This window comes from Coenobita brevimanus, chromosome 77, assembly GCF_032717465.1.
Source record: "Coenobita brevimanus isolate Jiangsu-jjx chromosome 77, ASM3271746v2, whole genome shotgun sequence".
NCBI classification, from domain to species: domain Eukaryota; kingdom Metazoa; phylum Arthropoda; class Malacostraca; order Decapoda; family Coenobitidae; genus Coenobita; species Coenobita brevimanus.
The window spans coordinates 28039615-28066152 of NC_137030.1; the positions used below are offsets into that span (position 1 = coordinate 28039615).

Genomic DNA, 26538 nt, shown 5'->3' on the forward strand with positions numbered 1-26538 from the left:
CTTGCCTCAGCCCGTGCCTGTTTGTATGCAATAAAATTTTTCTCAGTGGGCTGACTATCAAAAATCCTGTATCTCCTATTGCGTTTTCTTAATGCTTGTCGGCAATCCGGCGTCCACCAATGTGTTTTATGCTTCGCATGAACTGTAGAAGTCTTGGGAATAGCAGCCTCAGCTGCGTGTAATATGGAAGTAGTTATATTTTCGACCTTAACATCTATGGTCTCCCCAGATATATTTAAATTGGTGATCCTTGAGAAGGATCCCCAATCTGCTTTCTTATAGTTAAATTTTGGAGGAGGAGGGTCCGAAACGATGTCGCGTGTATAAGAAAGACAGATGGGTAAATGATCAGTTCCCAAAGAGTCGTCATAAGGGTCCCATGAGAAATCTTGATGTATACCAGGGGAGGCCAAAGATAAATCAATGGCCGAAAAGTTACCAGTACGATCATCTACACGAGTCGCTCTACCATCGTTCAGAAAACAGAGGTTGGACTGTAGTATTAGGTCAGCTACTTTCTCCCCACGACCATCAATGCTCAAGCTACCCCACTGATAGTGATGGGCGTTAAAATCGCCCGACACTAACTTATTTCCAGGAAGAATTTCAAATAGTGAATTTAAAGCATCACTATCAATGAGGCCATATGGATGACAGTACAGAGAGCAAATAGACAGATACGTTTTATTAAATTTTATTCTGCATGCGACAGCTTCCAGAGTAAAATTTAAAATCACTTCCATTTATGGGTGTGATTTGTGTGTGTAAATGGCAACTCCGTGACCTTCATATCTTCTATATGAGTGGTAGTGTTTTAATTGTGGAGGATCAGGGTGGTCCTCCAGGCACGTCTCCTGTAAACAAATAACGTCTGGCCTGTGTATAGAAAGCAAGATTCCTATCTATCTATCTATATACCTAGGCTGCTTCCCCCAAGGAAAGGGAGGTAGCCGAGACAGGACGACACACTCCCCAATTACTCATCCATTCAAACACATTCATTCGCATCTTAGCCCCAAGGGGAGAACGGACAGATCCTCACCGCACCTATGTTCTGTAATTTATTCCCAATACCTCCACAATCCCACTGTAATACAGTGAAAGCGACGGTTTAAGATTTACGTTGGGGGCCAGTGTGCTTAGGCTTTTTTTGCCGCCCACCAGCAGGCGAGCGACTACCGGCGGACCTATCCCGGTGCTTGGTGATGGAAACCTCCATGTTTTCATCAATGACTAGGGTCCCAGATTCCACCGAGGAATAGCTCCGTTTTCTCTCCCTTGCTGGGACAGGAGCAGGAAGAACATGAGGACGTGACTTGGTGAGGGTGGTCATATTATTCTTACTAGAATTATCAGGCTTCAGTTTAGGCTTGACTAACTGAGAGGCAGCAGCAGCCTGAGAGTAGGGGTGTCAGTTTGAGAGGTGGATTGGACAGGAGCCTCAGATGGAGAGGTAGGGCGTGAGGCAAGAGGAACAGCTTCAGGGTCAGTCTGCATTTCCACAGTGCACATCACGGGACGGGACATTACCGCCGAAGCGTAGGAGCTATTCGGCGTGGGAGTCAGTCGAGTTGCTTTCACTAAGCAGACCTCCTTCTCCTTCTTCCACTTGGGACAGTCCCTAGAGGAAGTGGAGTGTGCGCCTTTGCAATGAAAGCAACATACCGTCTCCGATGTGCAGTGTTCAGCATCATGTCCCTGTGTTCCACATTTGCCACACACTGACTGGAAAGCCCGACAAGTCTTATCACTGTGCCCATACATTTGACACCGTAAGCAACGAAGTGGATTAGGGATATAAGGCCTGACGTTAACAATTTCGTATCCAACTTTGACATGATCTGGGAGTGAAACATTGCCAAAAGTCAAGACAATGGTGGCAGTCTTCGTCCTCACGCCTTCGGAAAATCTAGTGATAAACCGGGCACCGATTACGTCCTGCTGAGCAAGTTCCCGTATGATCTCGTCCTCTTCCATAACCATGAGATCCCTGCAGGTGATAACACCTTTGCAGGAATTCATGGAATACGGGATCTTCAGCTCGACATCATATTCATGGAATTTACGCAGTTTCATTAAGTCTTTGACCTGGGATGTGTTTACAGTTTTGATAAGAAGGTCTCCATTACCAAGTTTTTTAACTTATTCCATCTCCCCAGCACAGTAATCAATCACTTTCTTGACGAGGAAAGGATTGAGACTGCTCAAGGGAGTAGAACCTAGAGGATGTAAGGTAACATACTGCACATTATGTACAGGTATGTCCAGAAATTGCGTCTGGGGCCATTCAGTCTGCGAGCGGTCAGTCCGTGTATCGGTCGGGGTATCGTCAGGGCCACCTCCCCCCCTGAAGGTGGGGGAGGCAGTAGGGGTGTCCGCCATAGGGACCACTTCCCCCGTTAGGGGGAAGAGGGAAGGAGGAGGAAAGGTGAGCAAGGGACAAACAACCGGGGACCACACACCTAAGGCTGAAATTGCCCTCTCAAACCATTCCAGGGAGGCCCGACCATGTTAATTCACTCCCTAGAGCGATCAGTGGGGGAGACCCTCCGTGGGCAATAAGCAAAGGTAATCTCAGTGTACAGGAACAGACATCTACTGTTCCTAGCTAATAGGGAGTGGAGGAAAGTGAGAAACTATCTATCCTAGAGTCACCAGAAGGGTGAAAAAAAAAAAAAAACTATTGCCGGTGAGGCAGCCCTACAAAGCTAGAGGAGAGAGCAGGTGAAATACACGTCTCCGCGACCATGCATAAAAGTCCATGGCTTTTTTTTTTTTTTTTTTTTTTTCCTATCGACCATTGAGGCCGGAGCTCCTGGTCATTAAGGCAAAAATATATATATGTATATACATAATTGACACATATATATATATATATATATATATATATATATATATATATATATATATATATATATAATTTTTATTTTATTATTTTTTTGTATTTTTGTTATTTTTTTTTTAACCTTATATTACTTATAAACAAAAATACCTAATCTAAAGACCCTAAAACTAACCACCTAACAGACAAATCGCTAACTATACTAAATCCTAAGAGACAAATAACTAGACCTACACTAATGGTAAAAAAGCCTCGACCAAGAGAACACCATCGACTGCAGATGTGTAATGTCTTTCTAACATTACATACCTGCAATCATCACCTCGTGACTGTCAGTCGAGGCACAACCTAAGCGGACATCAATATATTAAAGGGAACCAGACGAGTCAGGATCATTTCCATATACGTCAGCTGTCGTCCCTAATTAGAATAACTTAAGCAAGATGGTATAATGTATTTACGAAAGTTGTACAAAAAGTGAAGAGCCTCGCCCAGCGGACCACCATCGACTGCAAGTGCCCAATACCTTCCTATATTGCACACTTGCACACATCAGCTGGTGACTGTCAGGCGAGGAGCTTGGATTAATGTAGCGGACATCTATATTAGAAATAGGTCAGTGGGAGGAGGAACTATTTCAAATATGTCAACTGTCAACCCTAATTAATATTACAACATATATATATATATTTACCGTTGATAAAAACCATAACCACACAGTAAGAAAGTCATATCACACTGATCAGTCCGGTCTCTCTCAGAAAGCCATCAATTTATCAGTTATAACAATGTCCCCATCTCCCAGGATGGTGGAAAGGGTGAAGGGGACATCTGCTGCGCTGCAGTAATTTATAAGTGAAGCACGTTCACGAATAAATCGCCGACAGCGCAGGATGATATGACTGATAGATAACACCGCATCACAGACGTCACAGTGTGGCGGGAATCGCTTTTCCATATAAGGTTTCATATGTGTTAATATGGTGGCATTAAGCTGTAAGCGAGCCAACACTTTTTCTTCTAGGCGACTTGGGCGGTTGGCAGTGTCCCAGTCGCCCAGGTATGGCTTACACGTTGGAATATTAAGTCTGGTCCACTGACCTTGCCACAGAAGATTTAATTATTTCTTTCCGAGAGAGAGACTCGACCGTAGATCACGAGGAACGTCCCAAGTCTCCTCGAGCTCTACAGCCGACTTTGCAAGGAAGTCAGCTGGCTCATTGCCGTAGATACGACAATAACCAGGCACCCAGATCAGTGTGAATCACTTGTTGCATGAATGCAACTTATTAACGATGCGGCCCTGGATCTCGTGAGAGACCGTAGTACAAGATGTAATTGCCTGAAGGGCTGATTTTGAATCTGAACATATTACAAATGAGCCATGCCTAGAACTGAGAGCATAGTCTATGGCTTTGTCAATAGCAAAAAGTTCGGAGGTAAACACAGATGTATGTCGGCAACCGGTGCCTGAGGGCACATTCAGTCGACCACACACTTGCACCCACACATGCACTCAACTTGGAGCAGTCGGTGTACAAGTGGTGGTACCCCAAGTGACGAATGATGATGTTACAAAACAAGTGGTGGACCTCCGCCTCCGGCGCCTTTGCCTTTGGTGCTGGGAGCCATGTAACATCAACTGTAAAGCCAGATGGCTCCAAAGGCGCTATATTTTTTAACACCAATTTGTCACAGTCACTGGGGTCCACACGAAGCTCCTGAGTCAGTAAGTGGAGGAGAATGGCAAGTGGTCGATGCACCGCCCACAGAAGGTGGTGGTATTGATGCAGGGGGGGTACAGGCCACATTGCCGATATTACTTTTCCTAAATGTCCTTATGCCGTAGGACAAGGCCAGATGTTTGCGGTGAATACGGAGGGGAGGCACATTCGCCTCCACTTCCATACGAACTACACAGGTACACCGGACGGCTCCAAGACACATTCGCAAACATTTATTCTGCAACACATCCAATCCTTTCAGCGTGGCATCGGAAGCTGAGCCATACACCTGTGCATCATAGTCTAGCTCTGATCGAATGAGGGACTTATACACCATTAATAAAGATTTTCTGTTGGCACCCCATGTAGTACCCACTAGGTACTTGAGGACATTTACTGGTTTATCGCAACGAACAATCAAAGTATTAACATGAATTTTAAAGTTCAAACGAGGATCAAAATGAATTCCCAAAAACTTTATAGAATTTTGAAAAGGTATTGCCTGATTATCCAAAGTTAAGCACAGATTAGGTACGTTACGATTCGTAAAAACTACAGCGGCACACTTACGGACAGAAAACTTAAATCCCAACTGCAAGGCCCATTGGTGGACGGAGTCAAGGGCTGCTTGAATCCGCCTAGCCGAAAATTGTGCATTACGGCAGGAGTGCCATATTGCAAAATCGTCAGCATAGAGCGAGTATTTAAGATTCCTGATGATGGGAGCTGATGACAGAATATCATTGATCATAATACTAAATAAAGTAGAACTAAGCACACTTCCCTGCAGCACCCCGTTTTCCTGGATAAATATATCTGATGTTACGTTACAGGGCAATTTGACAGAGAAAGTCCTGTCCCTTAAGAAATTTGAAATAAAAATAGGCAAATTTCCTCTTAAACCATAAGCATAGAGCTTCATTAGTATACCGTGTCGCCATATCATGTCATAGGCTTTATGAATGTCCAAGAACACCCCTATCATGAATTCTTTATTGGCAAATGCCTCTGCAATACAATGTTCCAAATTCATTAAATGATCTAGTGAACTTCTGTTTTTACGGAAGCCACATTGTTGATCATTTAACAAATTCTTCGACTCTAAAAGAAAAAGAAGCCTATTAATAACCATACGTTCCATGACCTTACATAGGCAAGAAGTCAACACAATAGGACGAAATGAAGTGGGGTTCATAAGATGACCAGCATCTTTGGGTATCGGTATGACGTGCGCAAAGTGCCATGAGTTTGGGAACGTTCGAGACGCCCAAATCTCAGTGAACAATGCTAACATCTTAATGAGGTTGGCCTGATTAAGATGCTGGATCATACCGTACGTGATGGTGTTTGGTCCAGGGCTGGTGTCTTTACAGGATTTAAGGACAAGGAGCAATTCATCTAGCATAAACTCTTGGTTGTACGGGGAGTCTACGTCTTCTGTGGCAAAGTCTAATATCTGTAGCTCAGTCGTGCGTTTATGATGTTGAAATCGCGGATCACAATTGGCTGAGCTACTTATATGAGAAAAACTCCTGGCAAGGATGTTAGCAACGTCCACGGGCTCGTCATAGATGTTATTATTTACCTGCAGGGTCTTTATAGGTATGTATGGGCCTTTATTATTTAATATTCTTATAGTGGACCAGACTTTACGTAATGGTGTAGTACGAGTCACCGTGGACACAAAGGACCGCCAGGAGTCACGTTTGGCCCTTCTTAGTATTCTCCTTGCCTCAGCCCGTGCCTGTTTGTATGCAATAAAATTTTTCTCAGTGGGCTGACTATCAAAAATCCTGTATCTCCTATTGCGTTTTCTTAATGCTTGTCGGCAATCCGGCATCCACCAATGTGCTCTATGCTTCGCATGAACTGTAGAAGTCTTGGGAATAGCAGCCTCAGCTGCGAGTAATATGGAAGTAGTTATATTTTCGACCTTAACATCTATGGTCTCCCCAGATATATCTAAATTGGCGATCCTTGAGAAGGATCCCCAATCTGCTTTCTTATAGTTAAATTTTGGAGGAGGAGGGTCCGAAATGATGTTGCATGTATAAGAAAGACAGATGGGTAAATGATCACTTCCCAAAGAGTCGTCATAAGGGTCCCATGAGAAATCTTGATGTATACCAGGGGAGGCCAAAGATAAGTCAATGGCCGAAAAGTTACCAGTACGATCATCTACACGAGTCGCTCTACCATCGTTCAGAAGACAGAGGTTGGATTGTAGTATTAAGTCAGCTACTTGCTCCCCACAATCATCAATCCTCAAGCTACCCCATTGATAGTGATGGGCGTTAAAATCTCCGAACACTAACTTATTGCCAGGAAAATGTTCAAATAATGAATGTAAAGCATCACTATCAATGTGGCCATGTGGAAGACAGTACAGAGAGCAAATAGACAGATACGTTTTATTAAATTTTACTCTGCACGAAACAGCTTCCAAAGTAGAATTTAGAATCACTTCCGTTTGTGGGTGTGATTTGTGTGTGTAAATGGCAACTCCATGACCTTCATATCTTCTATACGAATGGTAGTGTTTTAACTGTGGAGGATCAGGGTGATCATCCAGGCGCGTCTCCTGTAAACAAATAACGTTTGGCCTGTGTATTGACAGCAAGATTGCTATATTTGGTAACTTATTCCCAACACCTGTACAATGCCACTGTAATAGAGTGAATGCGGCAGTTTAAGATTTTCGCTGGGGGCCAGTGTGCTTGGTCTTTTTTTGTCGCCCACCAGGAGGCGAGCGACTACCGGGAGACCTATCCCGGTGCTTGTTCGTGGAGATCTCCATAGTCTCGTCAATAACAAGGCTCCCAGACTCCACCGAGGAAGAGCTATTCTTTCTCTCCCTAATTGGACCAGGAACGGAAAGGACATGAGGACGTCCCGGCTTGGTGAGGGTTGTCAAATTAATTTTATCTGACTTGTCAGGCTTCTGTTTTGGCTGCACTGACTGCAAAGGAGCAGCGGCAGCCTGGGAGTTCGATGTAGCAACAGGGATGTCCGTCAGAGAGTTGGAGCGTACAGGAGGCTTAGACTGAGAGGTAGGGCGTGGGGCATGAGGAGCGAATGTTAGGTCAGTCTGCATTTCCACGGTGCACATCACGGGACGGGACACAACCCCCGATGCATAGGAGATATTAGGCTTGGGAGTTGCATGCAACTCCTTCACCTTCTTCCTAGCATCGTAAAAAGATATGCCCTCAGTAGCTTTCACAGTGCAGACCTCTTTCTCCTCCTTCCACTTGAGACAAGCCCTAGAGGAAGTGGAGTGAGCATCCTTACAGTGGAAGCTACATTCAGTCTCGGATGTACAGTGTTCAGCAGTATGTCCCACAGTCGCACACCTGCCACACACGAAATTGGAAGCCTGACAAGCCTCTTCATGGTGTCCATAGAGTTGACACTTTGCACAATGAAGGGGGTTCGGGATGTATGGTCTGACATTGGTAATTTCGTATCCAACTTTCACATTGGCTGGAAGAGATACTTTTCCAAAAGTCAAAACAACTGTTGTGGTCTTCATCCTTATGCCTTCCGAAAATCTTGTAATAAATCTGGCCTCTATTACGTCTTGCTGAGCAAGTTCCTGTACGATTTCTTCCTCTTCCATAAGCACCAGATCCCTGCAGGTGATAACACCCATGCAGGAATTCATGGAGTGGGGGATCGTTGTTTGGACATCATAACTGTGGAACTTCCTCAGTTCAAGCAAATCCTTTACCTGACTTGAGTTCATAGTTTTTACGAGAAGATCTCCACTCGCAAGTTTTTTCACTTGTTCCACCTCACCTGCACACCCATCAATCACCTTCTTGATGATGAAGGGATTGAGGCTGGACAGGGGAGTGGAACCAACCGCATGAATCAGGACAAACTCGGCGTTGTGTACGTTAATGTCAAGACGGGTTCGTGTCTGGGGCAGTTCAGTCTGGGGGCAGTCCGTCCGTGAGACAGTCGGGGGTCGGTCAGGACTACCTCCCCCCCTGAAGGGGGGGGAGGCAGCAGTGGCGTCCGCCATAGTTACCACTTCCCCCGTGAGGGGGAAGTGGGAAGAAAGAGAAAAACGACCAAGGGACAAATCACCTGGGGAAGACACACCTAGTCTGAGATTACCCTCTCAAACCACTCTCGGGAGGACGCGCCTGTGTGTATCTCACACCCCAGAGCGATCAGTGGGGGGTACACTCCAGACGTGAGTAAGCAAAGGCAATCTCAGGAATTAGATATAGACACCTACTATATCTACTAAGGCCAGGGAGGAAAATGAGATCTAGATAACCTAACTTTATTTTGGCTATGTACAAAGCTATTGCCGCTGAGGCAGCCTTAGAGCGCTAGAGGAGAGAACAACGAATACACGACTGCACTCTCCACGACCATTCATCAAAAGTCCAGTCCATGGCGAATGGAGAAATCTCTTGTATACATTGGGTGGCCTGAGGCCTCAGAGTGTTCACAGATCGCTGACTAGCCGGGTTTCGATAAAGGGAGATCCGTTCTATGTGACCTTCCACGATGCTCCAAAATCATGGCGATGAGGTGTCGTTTGGTCTGACAAATATAAATAGATTTACATCTATTACACTTAAACTTGTACACCTCCGATGACATCAGAGAATCGTGGACGCGGTCCTTGAACTTGAAGTTGTTGGATAACACTGTTGATGGTTTAAATACTATCCCCCAATACTTGTGGACAATGTTCAGAGATGAGTTTCCTAATTCCATTCTTTACTCCAAAGGAACGAGGTCCTAAAAAAGGGGTTACAAAATAAACGTGAGCTTTAGGAGCAGTCTGAACTTGTAGGGGGGAGGGCAGTATTTTGTTTAACCTTTTTCCTACGTGTGTTTCAGCGAAGTGTAAAGGAAAACCGTTTAGTTTTAACCTGTTTCGTAATATATTTAATTCCAAGTGAAAGGTTTTGTAAGCTGAAGTAATGTTAAATGTTCTAGTTACCAAAGTGTCCCAGTGGGCAAATGTCACATTTTTCACGTGAAAAAGATGTGGACTGGAGATGTCTAAAAGTTGTGGATATCTGATCTTTTTTGATAGTTCGTTTCTCGAGAGTTTAAGCACGTGTAATAGACGTGTTGAAATTCATGAATAATACACAGTAATATCTGGTGGAATAAATCACATGCATGCAAATTAGGAAGGCTGTCTAGAAACCAAATGCATAAAAAAATATACATTCACTCCCTAATTCCAACAAGTTCTTCCTATGCTGAATAAAAGTAATAATTTAGCCACAATAAACTGTCAAATTCATCAATCATCAAAGCATTGTTAGCTTATAAGTCGGTTAACTCATACAGACTATAATTTATTCAGCTTGGGAAGAACTTGTGGGATCTAGGGATTGAATGTTAAATTTTTTTTTTATCCATTTGATTTCTAGAAAGCCTTCCTAATTTAAGTCGTATAAACTTGTCTAATGATGATAAAATAAACTGTCAAGATGCATCATAATCATCAACGGGTTAATTTTCAATAATGTGCAAACTATATAAATGTCCTGCAAGATTCATATACTGCAAACAGTACTGTAACTACATCAGTATAGTTAAGATATAGTTAATGGTGAACGGAACCCATGAAACTTGGTTTGACTATAAGGTGCAATACATCAATAGTCTGCACAAGATTGGACACTAATGAATATAGGTATGTTTAAAAATAATACACAGAGTAGTTGTTTAATTTATATATTGTATATTACGGAAAAATCATTCACATTGCTAACTTAAAGAGTTGATGAGGTGAAAAGCTTTGGATTCCACCTTCTGCAGAAGAGCTCTATGTGATAAAAAGAAAGTAATTAATCAGAGAAATTAATTAAGAAAACTAGTTAAGGAAAAATAAAAATTCCATAGGGGAACTTAACAGTAAACTAAAGGTTAACAGGGGATCAAATAGGATGGGAAGGAGAGCAGATAACCAACAACCATCAGCACATTCAGCAGAGTATCGTTTCAGTAGCCAGATCCATTGCTTCTCTTAAAGTACAAAAGACAATATAAAGACTACAAACAATCAGAAACCCTGGGAGCACTGTGAAAAACAAAACACTACTTAGGTGCTACCACAAAGAATAATAATGTACAGTGTAGGTTCTGTGTGACAAATGAAGAAGCTGTCCACCATCCTCTTAAGGACAGTGCTGGCTGCGTGATATGTGCGGTTCTATACATGTAGGAGAATTACAGTGTTAGATTATCTGAAAAAACAAAACATATATATTAGTCTCAAGACAACAATAAGTACAGTAAATCAGGGATTTTTTTTTTTTTTAGTTCAGTCATAGTACAGTGGGCTCGCACAGTACTTGAGTTCACAGTACGCGAATCGCATAGTATGCAAGTGACCTACCCTCACCACCTCCCCTGACTCGCCCGCCACCGTCCCCTCCACCTTCACTGCCCCCCACCCCACGACTCACCAGCCGCCTCCACCTCCGAAGTCCCACCTGCTTCACCTGGCATGCCTGCAACCCCCACCATAATGACTGTTACTGCATTCTGGAAGAAATACACAATTCGACAGGCCGTAGAAATCCTCATCAAAGTGTGAAATAATACAACACTGGCAACTGTTAAACACGCGCGGTACGGGGGGGAGGAGTGCTGCAGGGGCACTCTAAATGTGTTGCCGCGCCTTGGAACCTCTGTTATTTACGTCCGTCAGGCCTGTTGTCTACTGTTGTTAAGATGACTGACCATATTATTGTTATTGTAGATATATCTGCAGTATACAGTATGTCTGAAAAATTTTCCCTTTATTATGTCTCTAAGGGTAAAAAAATTTCAAGGTATGAGGGGGTACCGCCCATATGTACTTTTTCCCATAAGAGTATGTATTCACAGTGCGTGATTTCAAAGTGTGTGAGTACCAAGACCACCCATCCACTCTTGTACTGTGCGAGCCCACTGTATTTATTTATTTTTTTTTCAGTACAGGTAAGAAATAACCCTTTTTTGCATGATTTAGGGAACAACTTCCACCGCAAACGGATCCTAAGGCCTGTAAATGGGTGAAGTCAAATTCGAAATAATATCCTTAAACTGGTACTAAATATGTATATATACACACACACACATATATATATATATATATATATATATATATATATATATATATATATATACACAAATTTAATTTTTTCTCTGGGGGGAGGATTTACTCATATTTGATTTTAACTGACAATACTTTCAACTGCAAATGATCATATACTTACCCAACCCTGTCCTAACTCTCATTAAGGGATTGAAGTAAAAAACGAGATGAAAACTGTAAAATCTAACAAATTATTTACCTTTTAGTATTAACCCTACCTAATCTAACCTAACCTAACCTAACCTGGCCTAATCCCTGTGCATGGTCGAAGTCATCTATGAAATAAGAAAAAGGGAAATAAAACTGAACGAAGTGCTTTTTAACCCTTTAACTGCAGCATTAGATCTCGTGGTCGATCCCCCCATGCACAAAAAAATGGGATTTTTTTTCCTCAAAATTAATTTTTGTTCTTGTAAATGAAAGCGTCCATGGAAAAGAATAGGAAACCAAATATGAGTTCGTTATTTACCTTAGTTTGGCTGTGGTATGCTATTTGTGGACATTTGAGTGAAAAATGTAGTGTGCCTTTTTAAAACAAAAAGAGCTTGATCATATGATGTATGTTGCAGTCGCCCGCTATTCTTCATATGATGTACGTAGCAGCTATCGGGTTAATTAAATTAATCTAATAAATAATAATACGTCCACTCACTCAATGTGGTGCTTTGGGTGTCTGCTCATTCCTCCCTTTCTTCCTTTTCTGTCTTTATTTCCTTCATTCTTTCCTCTTCCTTATGCCTACGGGTGACTTTACACTCCCCCTTCTGTCTTTCTTTCCTTCATTCATTCCTCTTCCTTCTGCCTATGGGTGACTCTACACTGAGTGACGAGCCAAATGGTTTCCTGTACACTGGGAAACCATTTCCTGTGCTGGGTTGTAACCATATAAGCAAATTATAGTGCCTGGTGGTTTAGTGAGTAATTAAGGCACTCCAGTCGGATTGAGTCCGTGTAGGTTTATATCCAAGAGATGGTTGGGGTTTATTGTTCACATTATGCTACTCGGGGATGAGTGAGGTTTGTCACTCTCATCTTAAATGTCAGGACCAGCTTGCCTACCCTCGGGCTCCTACATTCCTCAGGGGGCAACAAAGTATTGGATGATGGATGGATGGATAATAATAACAGTAAAAATAATAATAATAATAAAACAGCAAAACATTAACAACTAAACAACAATCAATACTACTGCTACTACCACTACTACCACTATCACTACCACCACTACTACTACTGCTACCACTACTACTACTACTACTACTACTACTACTACTACAACTAGTACTACTACTACTACTTCTACTACTACAATTACTACCACTAATAATAATAATAATAATAATGATAATAATAATAATTTCATGAACACAGATAAATAAAAAAAAAATGTTACAGAGATAGTTTCAGAAGCCCAAAGAAAACACAAATAACAAAAAAATCGGTACAAGTAAATGTAGAATAATGGCACAAGGACAATTTTTTAAGAAGTTCAGAAAAAACATAAAACATACAGCCATGAGCAAAAGTTCGCTGGCAATCTTCTGCCAACACTGTGTTCTGCCTTCCATGTTCCTCATTCCTCCCCGAACGATAAAGGGCATACTTTTTTCTCATACTCTCTTCTAGTCTGTTTCATGTTGCTACGTGGGTCCTTCAAAAAGTTCTCTGCTTCACTCAAAAAAATGTCCCACGAGAAAGACCGTTCTTGTATTACTTCTCACCGTAGTCTCCCCTAAGTTCCAAGTACTTGTTCACCGACGTTCAAGCATTGCTATCCCGTCGCGGAAGAAGGTCGCATCTTGAGCTTCCAAATATGCCTCAACAGCATGGATGACTTCATCGTCACTCCGAAAATGGTGACCACGCAGGTGAGATTTCATTTTGGGAATCAGGTAGAAATCAGATGGTGCCAGGTTGGGTGGGTAAGGAGCATGAAGCAACAGTTCAAAGTCAGAGCTGAGTGCTTCAGCCACTGCCACTAGTGCCGTGTGGCCAGGAGCATTGTCCTGGAGCAACAGCACGCCCGCTCCCAGCTTTTCTCTCCGTTTCTCCTTGACTGCTTCTGATGCATAATAGGCGCCATTAATGGTTTGACCCACTTGAAAGTAGTCCATTGTGAGAACTGCCTCAGTGTCCCAAAACACTGAGGCCATTACCTTTCCGACAGGTGTCACTTGCTTGAATTTTGGGAAAGGTGAAGAATCGTTGTGTTTTCATTGCTTGCTTTCATTCTTTTATTCAGGTTCAAAGTGGTGAATCCATGTCTCATCCTGTGTCACAAATCTCCGGAAGAAACTGTCTGCATCAGCCTAGAAACGAGACAAAAGAGTCCTTGGATTTCCAAACTGGTCAGTTTCTGGTCTGGTGTCAACATTCTGGGCAGCCATCGTGTAGACAGCTTATTCATACCTAAGATGTTAGTCAAAACAGTGTGCACTGAGCCGGCACTGATGCCTATGGTGTCGGCTACTTGTTGCACAGACAAACGTCTGCCATTCAAGACTATGTAGTGAATAGTCTCCAGTTGATCGCCCATAGCTGATGATTTTGGGCGTGGGTCATCTACAGTGCTCTCCCTGCCGTACTTGAAGTCAGCAGCCCACTTCTTTGTGGTGGATTAACAAGGAGAGTCCACATCAAGTGTATTGACCATGTTTTCATGAATTTCCCGGAAAGGGTTATACTCTTTTTTGTTTTCCATAAACCTAATCACAGCACAGGCTTCTTTCTTGCCCATTTTGGGGTTTGTTGTAACCTGCCGGATTTCAAAGGGTCTCACCTGCAAACTAAAAAAGAGTATATTTTCCTTGAATAAGAAAAACTTGCCTTACTCATGTGATTGTCTTAAGATTAATCTTTATCGGCTTTCATCAATAATTATTTTTTAGTTGCTTATTTGCACTTTCAGCCAAAAATGATATGATTTTTTTTTTTTTTTTTTTTTGCAAGGGAGTCAATAAAACTTTATTTTGTTTATAACTTTATTTTTTTCCCATCTCTTTGAATCAAAACACAGAATTTAAAACACGGGGTAAAAGGCCTCTTCAAAGGGAGTTTGGTCCCAACCATGGGATTAAAAGCCCCTCATTTTTTCTAATTTTGAATTTCACCAAGGCATCCATAGTTCACACGCATCATAGACAGAGAGTGCATGAGTGCTTCTAGATACAGTAGCCCCATATCTGTGACATGAATAGTCTCGATACCATGGACATTTTCTCTTAGGCGGGTCATCAAACCCCACCTTACTAAATATTTATGCATTCCTTGCCACACCCAGCCACCAGACAGCATCGGGACCCGGGCTGTTTGTAGGAACACTCACGGTCGCTCTGGCACTGGTCGTAGTACTGGATGCACACGCGTCCAAAGGAGTCAGGGCGGGGGCACCGACCATACCTGAGGGGAAGAAACGCTTAGAAAGAATCTCACAACAGCATTCAGAAATTGGCCTTAAGAAAACATCATCATCATTATCATCTTCATCCAGACCTTTCCCGTCCCTGAGTTGGGTGAGGTAAGGTTTAGAGAGGCAGAGAGAAAAAAAAATCGATAAACTTTCATAATAACCAATGTGTGCCCATTAACAACACTTCCATCTACTCACCATTCAAGGCCACGGAATCCTGGCTTCACAAACGCTTTTAAACATTAGCCTTAAAGCATTCAGAATTACAACAAACATTAGAACACTCCTTACAGCATTCACCAATTGTGTATTTTAACATCCTTAGCTCCGGGATGATTGGCACATTGCAGCCTAGCCCTGGGGCCCTACACTTGTGACTGGGAAAAAAAAAGAGGATTGGATGAGAGAGAGAGAGAGAGAGAGAGGCTACATGCATACATACATATATATGCACGCGTAGATACATACATACATACTCGTAGATACATACATACACACATACTCGTATATACATACATATATACATACATACATACTTGTAGATATATACATACATACATACATACATACTGTACATAAATACTTGTAGATACGCACAAACATACATACATACATACTCGTAGATACACACATACATACATACATACTCGTAGATACACACATACATACATACATACTCGTAGATACACACATACATACATACATACATACATACTCGTAGATACACACATACATACATACATACATACATACTCGTAGATACACACATACATACATACTTGTAGATACATACATACATACATACTTGTAGATAATATATACATACATCATGTACTGTATATAAATACTTGTAGATACATACATACATACATACATACATGTAGAGGTGTATGGTATGTAGGAGGACTGCTGGGCCTTGATAGCAGGCTTTGAAGCCTATGCCCAGAGTCGGACACATTAAAAAAAAAAAAAAAAAATGCATGCATACTCGTAGATACATACACACATACATACTCGTGGGTACACACATTCATACATACGGTACGCACATACATACATACACACTCGTAGATACATACATACATACATACTCGTAGATACATACATACATACATACATTCTCTTAGATACATTCATACATACATACTCGCAGCTACACACATACATACATGCACATACATACATACATACATAACCAAACAGAGAAAGAAACATCATTTTATAGACAGAATAAAGCCGCCTGACATCCCATCAGTGACATCCCGCCAAAAGCCCTCAACTCACACTAATACATCGTGCAATAATGTATAGTTCCGGTCAGCAGTTCTTTGACATTCCAAAAATGCATCAGAATCAAAATTTTCCTACTTAACCAGCAATATTCAAGGGAGATGAAAAGGTTGGAATCTTGCTTTGTTTGTTCTGAACCCCTGTGTGTAAAACTTGGGAGATCATCTTACTGAAGGGAACGAAGGGAGCGAAGACAGTAATAAAGAGGGTAGGTTTCGGCTATACCACTCACATCACCCAAAAGATGCTATTTCTAACACTGTGAAAACTACAGAGAATATATGTACATCTTTGAAAAGCTTATGAAAAGTAATACTCGTTATTTAAGTGACAATTCTGACGATTTGCCAGTGAAAAAAAAAAAAAAAAAAAAAAAGAGTTCAACATCAAACATCAAAAGTGGATTATTTTGGATATTATTAAAGCTACAGTGGACCTACGCACATCATTGGAAAGCTTATGGGAAGAAGAAGAAAGAAAAAGAAAAACAAAAACAAAAATGGGCTTTACTTAAGTGAACTTCTCAAAAATCAACAAATTGGTCGGCGGAGGGTTTGTGGCCCTCCCCGTAAAACAACTAAAAGACAAATGGCCACCCCTTATGGGATTATAACCTGTGGCTATAGATAGAACACGAGCAAATTTCAGCCTCAAAAGGTAGTGTTCTCGGAAGTTACCAAAGCTACAGCGGATCCACGCACGTCGTTGGAAAACTTATGGAGAATTAATGGACGTTCCTAGGGTGGTTTTGCTGAACTGAAAATGGGTGACTGATCTTTGTCGTATGAAAACAAACATACTGTAGCTATATGACTGAAGACAAGTATATGTATAAGCAGTCTCATACACAACTTAGGCTCAAGAATGTTTATAGATACTACTGAAGGACATTTAAGTTGTGGTAAGGTGTTTGTTCCTGCTGACGACTGACTGACTTACGGGGGGCCGTAGATGGGTGAGGGACGACCCGCCTCGGCCATACCCTGCAAGGAGAGAGGGAACACATTAATGCCGATGTTTGAAAAGTGGACAGATACAAGAATAACAACATGAAGTAAATATATGAATAAATAGATAAATACAACCACCACCATTACCACCACCACCACAACCAACAACACCAACTACTATAATACTACTACTACGACCACTACTACTACTACTACTACTACTACTACTACTACTACTGGCACTAATAATAATAATAATAATAATAATAATAATGATGATAATAATAATAATAATAATAATAATAATAATAATAACTGTTTAAATTCAGTCCAATGACGTACATTTAATGATATTTTGCTCCATTTATCCATCATCCAATCCTACGTTGCCCCATGAGAAGTGTAGGAGCCCGAGACAAGGCAAGTTGGTCATGACATTTAAGATGAGAGTGACCAGCCTCACTCATCTCTCAGCGGCATTACGTGAGCAGTAAACCCCAACCACCCATTGGATATAAACCTGCACCGTCTTAATCCGATCGGAGCGCCTTCATTCAACTTATGAAAGACCCTTGTTGGTGAAGACCTGAAGGTGTTGATGTAGGCTGCATCTGACCCCCCTTCGAGGGAGAAAAGTCTTTTATAAGCTGAATTAAACCATCCGACACCACGAGCGTCAGTAAGAAGAATGAAAACACCAACACCAAAAGGAAAAATCTCCGTCTGTGTATCATCCAGTCCTATATTATCCCATAAGCATAGTGCCCGGGACTAAGCTACTTATTCCCGACATTTAATACGAGGGTGACCAGTTACTAAACCCTGAGTGGCATTATATGAGCAATAAGCCCCAATCTTTCCTCGAATGTAAACTCTTGTCCATCACATTTGGTTGGAGCGCCTTAAATTACTAGACCTCCAGGCGTCCATTGGGTTGTGTGGTTACCAGAAAATATTTGAATTGTTACTCGATGTGCTTTGCCCTGTACTCTTTTATACATCAGCTGAGCACAAAGGTACAAATGAGTACAAAGGAAAGCAAACAGCAACAGATCTGTTGGTCCTGTCGTGGCTGTTTGGTTTAGAGAAGGTTATAAGTAACAAGTCTATGCTACCAGTTAAGGACAAGGATAGAAATGCAAGAAGGACAGTGGGCATCCCCACCTACCAAAAACCAAGAAAATAGAGAGAGAGAGAGAGAGAGAGAGAGAGAGAGAGAGAGAGAGAGAGAGAGAGAGAGAGAGAGAAACTGTAAGGTGATTAGGTACGGGAGGGAGGGGATGAAAGGGGGAGGGAGGGGAAGAGGGGGAGAGGGGATGAAAGGAGAGGGAGAGGGAGAAGGAAGGGAGAGAGGAGTGAGAGTGAGGTACAACCCCTCATCCCCCTTGTCCCTCGCCTCCAGCTTTACTAAAAAACTAATACACACAAAAAGCTGGCTGTAATTTCAACCACGTAATTATCCTTCATCTAGCAAACCATAATGGCAGCTTTGTCTTCGTTCAAAACTAGGGATGTTATATTGAGTCAAGGAAACATGAATTAATTTTACCCACAAAACAGAAATTATGTTACTGTTCAACTCTTTCCTTTATATAGCAACCCTTTGAATAGAGGCTTGGGGTGGAGGGGGAGGTCAGTGGTGATGAGGTGTAACAATGAGGTTTGGTGGGGATTTTACCTGCGTCGAAGTATGCCAAGTTTATGGAAGCAAAGTGAAATTATCTTGTTGTTGTTGTTGTTGTTGCAGATAAAATCAGGATAAACCTTCACTATTGACAAATCATCAATCCTCCAGCTCCTATATTCACAGGGTATCCTCACACACACACACACACACACACACACACACACACACACACACACACATTTTATGTGTATGTATGTATGCATGTATGTATGTATGCATATGTGTATGTATGTATGTATGCATCCATGTGTGTATGTATGTACACAGCCTGGCACCCACTTTATGATGTTATGATGAGTGTAATATACTCGTATGACCTCTACAGGCTGCCGTTCGTCCTGCGCTGCTTTGGTTTTTCCCAGCTATCAGACCACAACACACACATACCCCCCCCCCCCACCAAACACCTGTACCTCACCACAACACACCCAACACTCCCACCACAACCCCTTAGTAGCGTGCCTGTCACCTTGAGATCCAAGGACGTATGTGGCGGGGGAGGGGAGGGGGAGGAGCGGATAACATCCTGGCCCGCGTTTTTGACCATTAATATATATATATATATATATATATACTGTATATATATATATATATATATATATATATATATATATATATATATATATATATATATATATATATATAGATAGATAGATAGATAGATAGATAGATAGAGATATATAGACTGATAGATATAGATATAGATAGATAGATAGATTTGTGGGAAGGGGGGGCATGTTAAAAGGCAGTAAAGTAATAGGTGCTGATGAGATAGATGGAGTTACTGAGCGGGACAGAGGACTGGTTGGGCGGGGGTAATCCCAGGTGAGAATATAGTCCAGGTGCTGTATAATTCCAGACTAATATTGCCTCACTCGGGTTAGTACCAGGGGATGTCCGGGCTTCCCATGTCAGACAGTAAACAAGTGCGTCTGTCAGACCATCTTATCACATAACATACTTCTGTTTTCATTCGTTTTGGTAGTGTTGGAAACTGACACCTTCGTGTGGTGGCACCGATATGACCAGACAGTGGAGCTGCCCTGTTATATATATACGTCCCTCACACCCCTGCCTATCCTGTGAAAGAGGATGTTTGATTGAAGCATGTATGATGGAGTACGGAAAAGACACAGCTCTGGCTTGCAGTCCACCGGGTTCTTATTTATGTGGATGGGGTTACAGTCACTACTACTAGGTGACTTTATTACGCTTATGTTCCGACCTGTCATAGTCAATCACGTCTATTCAGGTCAGCTTAAATTCTTATCCATTAAGATCAGTTCGGATTCATTTAGGAATCCAGTCAGGTTATGTAGGTCAGATCAGTGCAGGTTAGCTGAGAGTTATTCAGGTCCAGATACTTCCATTCAAATCCAATTGGGTTCATTTAGATCAGTTCAGATCCATGCAGACACTTCACGTCCAGCTTACTTTAGTCAGAGGAATAAATAGCAGTTCAGATTTATTTACGACACGTCAGGTCAGGACCTCCAAGGGCCATTTAGGGTCAGCTACGTTCATTAGGTCCAGCTAGATCCAGTCAGGATCATTATTGTCACTTAAGGTTCCATCATGCCCAGTGAGGTCAGTTCGTGTCAACTTAGTGCCATTGGTCAAAACCTGTTTCTGTCAGTTTAGTCCTCTCACATCATTTCACGTCCATGGAATCGAGCCAGGTCGGCAGAGACCTATTTGTTTTATGTCAGACTGCGTGTACCAAATAACTGTCCCATCGCACAAATGTTTTTTGAGGTATGGTAGATGATTTAGTTCTGACAAGAGATCTCTCAGGTTCTTCTAGGCTCCGTCAGTTTTATTCCTGTCAAGAGAGATCACTTCGGGTCGTGCCTGGGAAGGCGTGTCCCAGAAATCAGCCCAATAGGTGAGCAATTCAGGCCTTTAAGGTGTAGACAGTAAAGGTTTCCATCAAATCTTTCATCTTAGAACAGCAACAACACCAACAAAATCCATGACGATAAGTAGTAAAGCATACACCTCTTCCCCACACCTTGCAGATCGTTGCTATGACACCCACACATGACAACAATGATGAGGAAGGATAGCCATAAACACTGCTAAAGTTAACTTGTGCACAGAACTGTTTGTATATCTATTTATCTTCACTCATGCAGCTACCAAACGCTTCAAAATCCAATTAGAGTGAATATTGAAAAGTGACAAAATACAAAACTCAGCATAAACCCCTTCAGTACAATGAGAGAGAGAGAGAGAGAGAGAGAGAGAGAGAGAGAGAGAATCACAGTTAAACTCTCCAACTCACCAAGATGAATGCAGTAAGGATGAGAATAAGCAGAGGTCTCATGCTGGCGGTGGACGTGGAGTGTGTGCGTGGAGCAGGACTGAGGGGGTAATATAGCCTGTTTGTGGTGGAGGGGGTGGAGAGGGAGAGTGGATGGGAGAGGAGGAGGGAGGAGAGGGATGGAGCGAAGGGGGAAAAGGGAGAGAGGGACTGAGGGAGGAGGAGGAGAGTGGAGAGGAAGAAAGGCATGGAGGCGGGGGATGGAGGAGTGGTGGGGAGAGTGAAGGAGAGGATATGGAGGAGAGGGAGGAAGCGGTGGAGGGAACGGAGAAGGGAGAACGGGACTGGGGGAAAAATGAAGGAGGGATGAAGGGAGGAGCAAGAGAGTGACTGAGGGAGAAGGAGTTGAGTGAGGGAGGTATCGAAGGGAAAGGAGTGAGAGGGAGAGGGAAGATGGGAAGATGGGACAAAGGAGTACACAGGAAAGCAAACAGCAACAGACCTGTTCGTACTTTCATGACTGATATAGGGAAGGTTGCAACTAACGAAACTATTCTACTAGTTAAGGACAAAGATAGAAAAGCAGGAAGGCTCCCCCCCACCCACCAAACCCTCCAGCCGAAGCCGGCAGGAAATAGTGAGAAGGATCACCATTCAACATAGAACGACTGTCATGGAAATTTCATAGGAAAGAGGGAAAAGAAATTCTAATCTTGACTATCTACTTGAGAAGGAACTCAACAGTATTTATCACTGGTGTTCTGCGGGTTACATCATCCGAGCTCGGAAATATATATATATATATATATATATGTGTGAAGAGAGAAACCTGTTCTGTACACAGGAAAAATCATCTGATAAATTACCAATATGCCGGGAATCGAACCCGGGACTCTCAGGTAAGAGCCGAGCAGCATACCACTACACCACGACCAGGTAAATTCATTGATGTTGTCACAATCTTGCAGCCAACGTCCCTCCTCCCCCACTGTGGGCATCAAGAGGATGAGTTAACCCCCTGGCACTCGGGCAAGTAGATGCTTTTAATCTGTCCCAAGCACTTACGGCAAGTCAGAACAGGTTTCTCTCTCCATTCTGACTTGCCGTAAGTGCTTGGGATAGATTAAAAGCATCTACTTGCCCGAGTACCAGGGGGTTAACTCATCCTCTTGATGCCCACACTGGGGGCGAAGGGACGTTGGTTACAAGATTGTGACAACGTGGATTAACTATTACCTGGTCGTGGTATAGTGGTATGCTGCCTGGCTCTCACCTGAGAGTCCTGGGTTCGATTCCCAGCATATTGGTAATTGATCAGATATGTATATATATATATATATATATTGTTATGAAACAGAGAGAGATAATGAACACTTCAAGTGAGAATACTATAATCACTACTGTCCCGCAAAGTTCCAGGTTCAAAACAAAAGACTTAGGTAAAATTACAAGTTAAAGTTTAATGCTCAAACTAACAACTAAACATTCACGAGTCATAAGGATAATGTAATGGCAAAACAGGTTACATATATGGTTAACTGCAATAGCCTCTATTAACACGAAATTAGCAAGAGCAAATTTATCTAAGTCAGCCTTGATAAAATGAGAAAACCGGATAATGCTGAGTTAAAGCAAGATTTAATATTACAGATACAAAATATTACTAATACTGGCTGACAGTATGGAACCAATATGATTCATAAAAACTTTACCAAGCTTACGAATTAACGCCTTAGGCTATACAGTACAAGAAAAATGATAATAACACTTATACTCAAATTATACAGCAGCTAGACGGCTGGAGACTTCCTGAGCACTCACAAAAATTATAATATACTGTACAGGGGAGGACAGAGATGTGAACAGAATGAGGAGTAGATCTAAGTGGCAACTAATGCAGAGACTGTGCTCATAATATAGGGGCCGGCAGAGCTTGATTCAACTTGTAAGAAGGACGCGCAAACGAAGGCATAGGGGACGAAGAGTTGACAATCCTGCTCTGAACAACAGAAAGAACGACTTACTCTACTATAAGGGGGAGAAGGAGGGAGTGAGGTAGAACAAGCAAGCCTGGTCACTATGGAAGCCACGTGGCGAATCGTGAACAAACATGCAGCATATTGTACATTAGGATCATACAAAGGATGATGCAATCATGAACAAAACTGTATCATAAGTTAGAATTATACAAGGGATGATGAAATCATAGGCTATGTAACACCTCCCCACAAAGAAAAAGAAATTTACAAAGGAAATTTCTTATTACTCTAAAACAATCTGTCTAAAGTCTAGATAAGCAATCTGCAATAACATTTTCTTTCCCCTTGACATGTTGTATGTCTAATGAATACTCCTGTAGACTCCATCTTGTCAATCTCTGATTTTTATCTTTAAACTTACTAAGGAATTTCAGTGGGTTATGATCGGTATAAATGACTATGGGGTCAAAACAAGAACACAAATAAAATGATTAATTATAAAAGGTGAGGATGAAATTATCTTATTTATATTCGAACGTTCTATCAGTGAAATTGATTAATTTGTGGGCTTTTTTAACAGCCTCCGTAGACTGTTTGCTTGGTTTAAGATCATTTGTTATTATAATTCCTAAATCTTTTTCATGACTGACATTATTTAGGAGAATACTGTTCATGGTGGAACAGGTTTTTCCATTTTTGTTTCCAGTGTATAGCACTCTGCATTTATACAAATATTAAAGTCCATCTGCCAGGTTTGGGCCTAATTAAGAGAAACATTTACTTTGTATGGTGTTACCTCAGGTATTTCATTTGTGTCATCTGAAAAGTTAGCTATTGGTACTACTGTCTTTGATGCATATAGTTCTTCGTAGAATTCTGGAACTCTCTTCACCATCTTATCTCTGCATTTAATTACTCACCGTTTTTGTCTTTCAGTGATGTAATTTGTTGCATTCCTAGTGCCATTTTACTTCAGACCTGTTTCAGATTTTGTTCTTTTTGATGGTTTCTTTGATCTGATCTATGTTTCTCTTTCTTTTTTATTTTCAATGGAGCACATAGCAATTATAGATTCATTGCGAGAACAAGGAGCAAATGAGAACATTGTTAAACTGCTCGAAAACATATACAATGAGGGACGTGCTGCAATTAAATTGCATAAAGACTCGGAAAAAATTAAGCTTGAGAAGGGCGTGCGACAGGAAGATACAATTTCACCAACATTATTTACAGCCATCTTAAAAGGCTTAGCAAAATTTGGAGTAGCGAGCACTGGCTGACTTAATAGGATAGCTTTAAGTTTGCTGAAAGAGGATTCACAGTTATCGGTCCTATCAGTGAGTATTCTACCATATACTTTTCCAGTCACATTAAGAAGCCAAATACCCCTATGGTTACCACATACTTCTCTCTCCCCTTTTCCTTTGTAAAAAAAGGGAAAGATCTTAGTAACTATCGACCAATTAGCTTATTACCAGTCATTTACAAACCCTTCACTTCTTATGAACAGAATAACAACAAATTTGGAATTTACACAACTTCCATATCCACTCCACAACAATCTCACCCCCATACTTCAGCATTTCATCACACACTCCATCCATTTCTGGGGCCTTTCCCATCTTGATCTTCATTGCTTCCACTACTTCCGCCCTACTGATCTCTTCCTCCCTTCACTCATCTCCTCTTCTCCCATCCATTCCCCAACCATTTATACTCGCACTGATCTCACTCTCTGCATTCAACACATCCTCAAAGTGCTCGTCGAATGAAATGCTGAATAAACCAAACAGGGCGTGAAAGAGATTAATTACTGGGTGATTGGGTGATTCAGGAGGATGTCAGTTTTCAGATGACACCTGTATTGAAAGAGAGAGAGAGAGAGAGAGAGAGAGAGAGAGGAAAGAATAAAGGAAAAATAGCGCCGCTCGAGATGGATGATTTCATATATATATATATATATATATATATATATATATATATATATATATATATATAGATAGATAGATATAGATAGATAGATAGATAGATAGATATAGATATAGATATATATATATGTGTGTGTACGTCCTGACGGCGAAGTGACTTGTCTTTGCTGTGTCGGCGAGTCGTCCTGACAGCGCCTTTTGGGATATGTGATGATGGCTGTGGTTGGGGTGAGTGTGGCTATCTCAGGTTTCGTCTGTCTTGCTAATATCAGCATAGTTTGGAACAGTATTTTAATACAAAAAAAGGATATAAACCCTAACAAACTAAATTTTTGAGGAAGAGGTGTTATGAAACATCCGAGGCCAACAAGAGTAATAGTAGAGCAGATATCATAAAAATTGTGCACAAGGTGATAAACGCATGGAATTTCCCACATTATATCTTTAGGGCCAAGAAATCATTTTCAGATAGGGAACCACCTTGAGGGTCTAATTCTGTGATCTTGGGTAATCTTCAAATTCTAGGTCACGAGAAACATTATTTTAGGGTACGAGGTGTCTCTATCATGCCTGTTATCTTTTATATAATCTTGGTAACGTATTGAAAAACACCTAGGCATCTCTAAGTTGTAGTTCTCAAGGTGACCTGGAACGAACTTTAAAGGTCAAGGTCAAGGTCATACTGATATTCAGTGTATTTATCGTTTCCGGGAAGGAACCTTTTTTCTCCGCAAAATTCTTCATTATTTAGAGTACTGCTGTACCATGCATGATGGCATGGAAATGATAATTATATACTTTGTCATATAATTCACACAATGTGCTCTCAGTTTGTTATGGAATTACCGTGTTTATAGCCTAATCTTGGCCTAGAAATTGGCGACTTTGACTAAGCTGGCAACTTTCTGGTTTTTGTTTTTAGGCACATAGAAGTTTCTATTGTCAGTTCAGTTCAGTTCAGTTCAATTCAGTTGCTCAACCCATTGAAGAGATATAATAATTCTCCTGAGAATCAGATAGTTTTAGTTATGTATAATAATCATATTTTATCTACAGATTGGTGTACGGGCATAGATGCTACTGTGGACAGTTCTCACAAGTTTTCTACCCCTAGAACCCCATGCTTTCAAGTAAGAGCTGGACGTTGCCAGGCTGCCATCATGTCCTTGAAGCGATTTCTGTTGCTAGACAGTGTCACGAATCAATTCGCGACATTTCCCTTTTGTGAGAAGCCACGAACTATTAGTGGAAAACTCACTGTGTATCGCTCAGCTAACCGTTTCTCCCTCCATTTCGGAGTATACTTTTCAAAACATTCGTCACTTTCAAAAGTGACCGATTTA

The 26538-nt window shown here is 41.6% G+C and overlaps 1 long non-coding RNA gene across 1 annotated transcript; it reads right to left on the bottom strand.

Annotated features, from left to right (window-relative positions):
• Positions 1-14668: 14668 nt before the first annotated feature.
• On the bottom strand, positions 14669-21369 carry LOC145408464 (uncharacterized). Its single transcript, XR_013898925.1, has 3 exons — positions 21310-21369; positions 17328-17371; positions 14669-15088 (listed from the first exon to the last, which is right to left on the bottom strand). It is a non-coding gene; the product is annotated as an uncharacterized LOC145408464 (long non-coding RNA).
• Between the last annotated feature and the right edge of the window lie 5169 nt (positions 21370-26538).